Here is an 8,429-nt window from a genome sequence, read left to right as displayed (position 1 = left end):
TCTGGGAAAAATATTTCGATACCCAAAATTTGAACCGAATCGATTGATCCGTTCGAGAGTTATCGTGCGCACCAGCCAGCCAGACAGACAGACAGACGGACAGACAGACGGACGGACATTGCTAGATTTACTCAAAATTGTCTGAAACGGATATCGTACAAACATACTTGGGGTCTAAAACCATTATTTCGATGAGGCACATTTTTGGTCGTATCAAAGTGTAAATACCCTCTTTAGCCTAAAGGCTGAGGGTATAAAAATAGCGTTTATTGACATGTGCAGCCTTAACAAATATTGTTAGAAATCCAAGTTTATTGGCTTGCGAAGTCCTGAAAAATATTTTTAAACCACATTTATTGGTCAGTGTGTAAACGAAGAATATTCTTGAAATAATCCACGTCTAATGGTTATGGTAGTCGATATTTCTCGGCCTTTCGCTTGTCTTTTCTTCGAAAGCATAGATCTTACAAATTGTCCAATATATATAATCAGATAGGGTAATTTGCTTCCCAATGTCTTGCGACATTCGGCAAATAGTCGACAGTTTGGTCCAATATTTGGAAGTGATAGATTATGTCCCTTACTGTCAATGAATACCAGCAGAAAGAAATTATGTACAGAACATTTTTCAAAAAACAAGTAGTTTTCCACACCATCGAATAGCTCACTTATTAAACGCCAGAAACGGCTATTACTTGAATCGTGATCTTCTTCTGGTGCTTCTAGACCTCTGAGCCGTATATTGCCTTGTTGCCCTGGAGTTTGCGTAATGCCAGCCCTTAATCTCATGCCTTTCACTACTGTCGTTATATTTCCGAAAGGAATCTGTAAATTATGTAAATATAGAAGTTAGTGTGAAATAAAATGTTGTTGTTTATCTTACACTGGTTTGCAGAAAAAAATTTTGTGAATCGAATATCTCTCGAAGCATTTGCCAAAAATATATCGGATTTTTCTCTAGTTCTTGTTCTTCGTCTTCGGATGGATGTAGCACTGAAGAATCAATAATGGTGCTGCATTGCAGTTTCGACTGCAACTGGATGGCAGATGCAGATGACGTCTAATTAATTCAATATTGTAACTGAGGTCTCAAAAAAATCTCAGCGTAATGTATGTTATATTTCCTGAAACAAAGTAATTACAGAGTTGTTTACATCACCCTGCCATCTTATCGAGCAGACGGGTATACAAATTCTAAAAAACAAGTAAAAAAGTATCAGTCGGCTTTGCCGACAGAGATATACCCTCAGCTTGTGCAAATTGAAACACTTTTTTCACAAAAAACTTATTTATTTAGGGGGATTCAAAATTTTGGTCGAATGAACCGACAAAAATGTTGATTAGAATTAAAGATCAAAAATTTTGCGGAAAAGGTACTTAAAGGAATGGACCGACATAGACCATGGAGGTGCCATAGGGGGTTTTTACACCCTTCGGGCTGTTTTCTCAAGAAGTATGGACTTGCCCCTGAAACAACATTTACCATCGTAATTGAGGCAGCGAATGCAAGTTGCTAGGTAGATATTATGAGAATTTTTAAAGTATGGACTAAATCGATCACTCCCATCAAGAGTTATCGTGCGCACAATTTTTCCGAATATTTTTGAACTGTGGGGTAGCTACCTGAAGGAGTGGACCGATATGGCTTATCTGCGAACTTAAACTAAGTTTGGAAACAATATTACGAAGGCCAAATTTTGGCCGGAATCGGAATTTCCGTTCGAGAATTATCTTGCGCTTCCACCCATAAACATGGTGTCATAGGGTTTGTTCTTCAACTTTCAGGCTACTTTTTCAGGAAGTATGGACTTGCCCCTGAGGAAACTGTACCTTCGTATAGGGGACAGTGAATACAAGATGTTACAACAAAAACCAAGGCGATTCGAGAGCAGGTCCTAAACTGAACTTTTCCGAAATTTTGTGTGGGAGGTACTCTAAGGAGTTTACCGATTGAGTCCATATTGGAACCTCATCTAAGTCTGGTAGAAATTTCATAATGTGCAAAGTATGGACCAATTCGGTTACTTCCTTCAAGAGTTATCGTACGCACAAATTTTCCGAACATATTCGAACTTCTGTGGGGGAGGTACCGGAAGGAGTGGACCGATATAATCCATCTTTGAACTTGAACTAAGTTTGGACAAAATATTACGGAAGCCAAATTTTGGGCCGAATCGGCAGATCCGATCGAAAGTTATCTTGCGCTCCAACCACTACACACGGTGTCATAGGGTGTTTTGTAACTTTCAGGCTAATTTCTCAGGAAGTATGGACTTGCCCCTAAAGAAACTTACAGTGTCATATAGAGGACAGCGAATACAACTTGCGTAAACAAAAATCAAAGCGATTCGAGTCCAGTAGTGCGATTCTCTAACTCAATTTTTGAGTTACCGACAAATATCGGTAAACTTAAAATGCTTATAAAGTCGGTAATTAACGATATTTTTCGGTAAGTTAGCGACGAAAAGAAAGTAGTCGTAAAGTTCAACCGATAACAACAGCGTTGTCAACTTTTATTTGAACTTTTTACTCATTATTTTGCGTTTTAATTTTACCGACGTTTGTCGGTAACTCAAAAAATGAGTTAGAGAATCGCACTACAGGTCCTAAACTGAACTTTTCCGAAATTTTGTGTGGGAGATACCCGAAGGAGTGGACCGATTGAGTCCATATTGGAACCTCATCTTAGTTTGGTAGAAATTACACGATGTGCAAAGTATGGACCAAATCGGTTATTTCCTACAAGAGTTATCGTGCCCACAAGTTTTGCGACAATTTTTGAACATTTGTGGGGGAGGTACCTGAAGGAGTGGACCTATATGGCCCATCTTCGAACTTAAATCGAATCTGGACAAAATATTTGGATAGCCAAAATTTGAACCGAATCGAATGATCCGTTCGAGAGTTATCGTGCGCACCAGCCAGCCAGACAGACAGACGGACAGACAGACAGACAGACGGACGGACATTGCTAAATCTACTCAAAATTGTCTGAAACGGATATCGTACAAACATACTTGGGGTCTAAAACCATTATTTCGATGAGGCACATTTTTGGTCGTATCAAAGTGTAAATACCCTCTTTAGCCTAAAGGCTGAGGGTATAAAAATATTATAAAAAGTGGTAGAAAACACATTTGCAAAAGGTATTCCCCGCACATTGAATTTTATGGAATTTCCACAATATTTTTTTTTTTTTTTTGTAAAAATAAAAAAAACAACATTCAGATGAAACATTTCTCAGCGCTTATGACAAAATGCATAATAAAAAAAATATCAGTTATATACTTGGGAATGTGGGTTACATTCTGTTAAAGTCAATGATCAAACCATGACTCATCGAAAACCCCACATATGTACATACATCTATCTGTATGCATGCTACGACCAAATACATTTAACACACGATGCAGTCGAACTAAGCATTGTGAAATTGAAGCGCAACTGTGGCTTGGAAGCGGATGCAGCCGACGACTGATTTGTTAAAACCGCAATGGCATCATATCACAAAGATAGCAAATGCTACCGCTTGCTTTTGCTTGGCAACATTTGACTAATAGAGACTTTTTTGAAGAGAAGACCATATCTGTTTGAAACTCTCTTATATTTTAGTGTGAGAAACTAATAGAAATTGCTGAAATGGAATGCAACTAACATTACTGACTAATAACTCAATCTACAATGTTGCTGGAAAATAATTGCCCTGGATTTTTAAAGAATATTTTTCAACGACCGAATAAACTTGGATATTTTAAAGAATATTTTTCAACGACCCAATAAACGTGGATTTAAAAAAAAAATATTTTTAAACCACCAATAAAAGTTGATTTTTAAAAAATATTTTTCAACGACCCACCAACCCAATAAACGTGGATTTTTTAAAGAATATTTTTCAACCACCCACCTGCCCAATAAACGTGGATTTTTTAAAGAATATTTTTCAACCACCCACCTACCCAATAAACGTGGATTTTTTAAAGAATATTTTGCAACGACCCACCTTCCCAATAAACGTGAATTTTTTAAAGAATATTTTGCAACCACCCACCTGCCCAATAAACGTGGATTTTTTAAAGAATATTTTTCAACCACCCACCTACCCAAATAAACGTGGATTTTTTTAAAGAATATTTTGCAACGACCCACCTTCCCAATAAACGTGGATTTTTTAAAGAATACTTTGCAACGACCCACCTACCCGATAAACGTGGATATTTTAAAGAATATTTTTCAACAATCCACTGACCAATAAACGTGGATTTTTTAAAAAATATTTTTCAACGACCCGCTGACCAATAAACGTGGATTTTTTAAAAGAATATTTTTCAAAAATCCACTGACCAATAAACGTGGATTTTTTAAGAATATTTTTCATCGACCCACTGACCAATAAACGTGGATTTTTTAAGAATATTTTTCATCGACCCACTGACCAATAAACGTGGATATTTTAAAGAATATTTTTCAACGACCCACTGGCCAATAAGCGTAGATTTTTTAAAGAATATTTTTCAAAAATCCACTGACCAATAAACGTGGATTTTTTAAAAAATATTTTTCAACGACCCACTGACCAATAAACGTGGATATTTTAAAGAATATTTTGGAACGACCCACCTACCCAATAAACGTGGATTTTTTAAAGAATATTTTGCAACGACCCACTGACCAATAAACGTGGATATTTTAAAGAAAGTTTTTCAACGACCCACTGACCAATAAATGTGGATTTTTTAAGAATATTTTTCAACGACCCACTGACCAATAAGAGTAGATTTTTTAAAAATATTTTTCAACGACCAGGCATAAGGGCAATTCACATAAAGACAATTCTTTCCCCCATCATTCACACATCAGTGTACGTTAGGAGTCTACAATTACGATCTAATCATTAGGTTCGAATGCCTGGTATAGCTTTCTCATTTTTTCTTGTTAGTTGCGCGATAAACATTCGCAAGTGTGCCTGAAATATAAACACAAAGTGCCATACAACACATATATAGATGTTCATACACGCACAATAACGTAAGCATCTATTCAGTGACAATGACACTTGTAGATTCAAATCACACAATTAATATGACAACAACAAAAATGTAATCTTGTGCACACGTGAATATACAGCACGACTTTTTAGCACAACAAAGTCACACCCAACACGCGAACCCTATCAAAAAATAATAATACAAATTTAAAATAAATGCATTCCAACCAACAACAGTCAAAATCTTACATTAGTTAGCAGCAGTGAAAACAATTGAAACTATTGAATTCACTGAATCACCGCCAATGTTTCCGATTGCACGAATGGCGTTGCCGTTTTGGCTGGAAAGCTAAAAGCTCGCTCTCTTTTATAAGTCCGTAGAATAAGTAAAAATATATATATGGAGAGAGTATTTGTACGTTTATATGATTTAACAAGCAAGCAAAGGCTATAGTCGGATGGGGCCGACCATGTGATACCCTACACCACTACTCCTGGGAAAAACCTTTCTGCAAATTAAAATTGCTTTATGGAACAAATAAACATATGCATGAAATAACTTTGTGTATTCTGCCATCTTATCACATCAAGCTTAAATAATAATATAAAAATTGTTCCAAAAACATCCCATAAGGGACAAAGGAGACTTCCCTCATACTAATGAGTGCACCCCGATTTAATAATATGGATCCCTACAGTTTACCGCCGAGTCCGAACGGCGTCCCCTAATAGAGAGAAGTTTTACATGACTGAAATTTTCAAAAAATGTCGCCTACATTACTGAGGGGTATTTTCTCACTGTTGAAGATTTCAAGTTACCTGGCCGGTGAATTTATCAACAGTAGCAAAAACATCTTATTAATGTTGGTGACAATTCCTGACTTTGTCAGCCATATGTTCTGCAAGTGGTGTCTAAGGACTCGGTCAATTCGCTAAATTGTTTTGGTCCATTTAACCCTCTTAATATTACCTGATCACCATCTCAGATTACAAACTTCTTCTTTGTAATATACTCTTACCTTATTTAAAATTTAGATTTCTGTCCATTTCACCCGCTAAATATTTCACGATCATCACCAATAACAATAGGTGTCTATTCTGGTCTGAACCCGATCTCAATGCCAAATTTAGTGACGATCGGTTTGGGGCTCTCCGGCGAATATTTCGCGGTGTTACATGTATTTTTCCCAAAACAAACTTATAATACCCCTTCCCATATAGTGGTGTATGGTATAACAACTCAAAGTTAATATTTTTTTAAAATCCACGTTTATATTTTTTTTAAATCCACGTTTATATTTTTATAAAATGTCCACGTTTATATTTTCTTAAAAATCAAATTTATTTTTTTAAATCCATGTTAATATTTTTGCTAATACACATTTATATTTTTTTTAAAAAGTCCATGTTTAATTTTTTTAATCCACGTTTATATATTAAACAAGTAAGCAAAGGCTATAGTCGGACGGGGCCGACCATGTGATACCCTACACCACAACCTGTAGGAATTAGCTATGTGCAACCGCCTTGCACGCTGAATGTCCGGGTTCGATTCCCATCAAATTGTCTACGGTGACAAAATACCCCTTAGTTATGTTGGCGATATTTTCTGAGTATTTCAGGCGTGAAAAACGTCTCTACAAGTGGCAACTTAGGACTCGCCGTTGGGAATCGGCGATAAAAACTAGGTCACATATCAATAACTTAGTATGAATCCATTGATATAAGAGAAGCCTCCCTTGTCTTTACTGGGAAGTTGTGGAAAAATATATAAATTTTACATTTCTAAGAAATATTCGAAAATTAAAATTGATTAGTCCCTGCTGCTACATCTTCAAATTGTCTTTGAATATCAGGTTCCTTTTTGGAATACACCTAAAATAAATAAATACATATACCATAAAATTTGGTATATTTGATAATTGGTAAAATTGCGAGTTTATTAAAGATCTATCGTCTAAAAATGGTGCACTTGTACCTCACATATGCTTTGAAAATAGTTCATTGTGGGCATATATTGTGATATCAAAAATATATTTTATACCGGTAGAAATAACTAACAATGAATAGAAATTCAAAAACATGCATGCAAACAAATTTATAAACCCCAAAATTATTCATGTTCAATTATAGAGTAAAGAAGATAGAAGATGTAACACGAGTTTGCTTCAAAATACGTGAAATCTGTAGGTATCGTAATATGGGGATATACCAAATCAATTTTAGTAAGCTAACTTCTGAGTTTTGGAAAAGTTTGAGAATTATTTTTTAGATTTGTAATTTTAGTTGGAGCCGGCAGGTGATTTTTGAACTTCTGGACTATAATCTCAGGAAGTATGACTTACCCCGGGAAAGGACCAGAATAGGGACCGTAAAAAAGAGCATTCTTCTTAAATAAAGAAGAAAATAATGATCAAATAGATCCGATACGGGTCCTCAAACTGCACTTTTCTAAAATTTTGTGTGGGAGATCCTTGAAAAACGGACCGATATAGTCTATATTCCGACCTGACACATGACTGGATGAAATAATACGATGTGTAAAGTTTCGACTAATCAGAAAATCCCCTTGAGAGTTAACTTGCAGATTTGCGGCGCAAGTACAATCTGCTGAAGAAAATTCAAAACGATTCGAGAGGACTCTTAAGTTTCCATTTTCCGAATTTTGTGTGGGAGGTACGTTAAGGACCAATATAGTCTTATCCGATCTATATCTGGAAGGAATAATAGTATATGGAAAGTTTCGAGCAAATAGATTCCTCAATTCGCCAGTTATCGTTCACACAATTTTTCGAAAACAATTTTGAACCTTATTTGGGGGAGGTGTGGACCGACATAGCCTACATTCGAACTTAAACAAAGTTTGGGCAAAATATTACGAAGTATAAAATTTGGTTCTAATCGGTAGATCCGTTCGAGAGTTATCGTGCGCACCAGCCAGCTAGACATTAAGAGAGACAGATGAACGGACAGCGCTAGATAGACTCCAAATTGTCTAAAACGAATTTCGACCAAATATACTTGGGGTCTAAAACCAATATTTCGATGAGACACATATTTGGTCGTATTTTGTTTGTTTCCCCTTTACCCTAAATCCTGAGGTATAAAATAGGTGGCGAGGCGACCCCATGTTGCAATATTTGTATAAAAATCCAATTTGACAACTGAACTGAAAATTTCTCTGTCATGGTAGAGACAATTTTTAGCATGGGAGGAAATTGTGGTTCTCTGCACAAAACACATTATATATCAGGCAGTAGGTGCGTTATCTAGCAGGCACATGATTGCAATTTGCAACAGGGGAAAGCTCAGTAGTTATTATTCCATTTGTAGGCTACTTTGCCGGTATATGAACCAAAAATAAAATTTGTATATTTTTCATAAAAAGTAATGGTGTATGTCAACCGCTAAATAATATCAGATCATCATGCAAAATTATAGGCAT

At 36.0% G+C, this 8,429-nt stretch overlaps 1 long non-coding RNA gene across 1 annotated transcript; it reads right to left on the bottom strand.

Moving 5' to 3' along the window:
- Positions 1-736: 736 nt before the first annotated feature.
- Positions 737-3,461, bottom strand: LOC141390585 (uncharacterized). Its single transcript, XR_012409411.1, has 3 exons — positions 3,365-3,461; positions 884-1,124; positions 737-825 (listed from the first exon to the last, which is right to left on the bottom strand). It is a non-coding gene; the product is annotated as an uncharacterized lncRNA (long non-coding RNA).
- Positions 3,462-8,429: the final 4,968 nt, after the last annotated feature.

This window comes from Musca autumnalis, unplaced genomic scaffold, assembly GCF_047663935.1.
Source record: "Musca autumnalis isolate F117 unplaced genomic scaffold, ASM4766393v1 scaffold_1, whole genome shotgun sequence".
Lineage (NCBI taxonomy): Eukaryota > Metazoa > Arthropoda > Insecta > Diptera > Muscidae > Musca > Musca autumnalis.
This window is presented reverse-complemented; position numbering and strand designations above follow the sequence as displayed.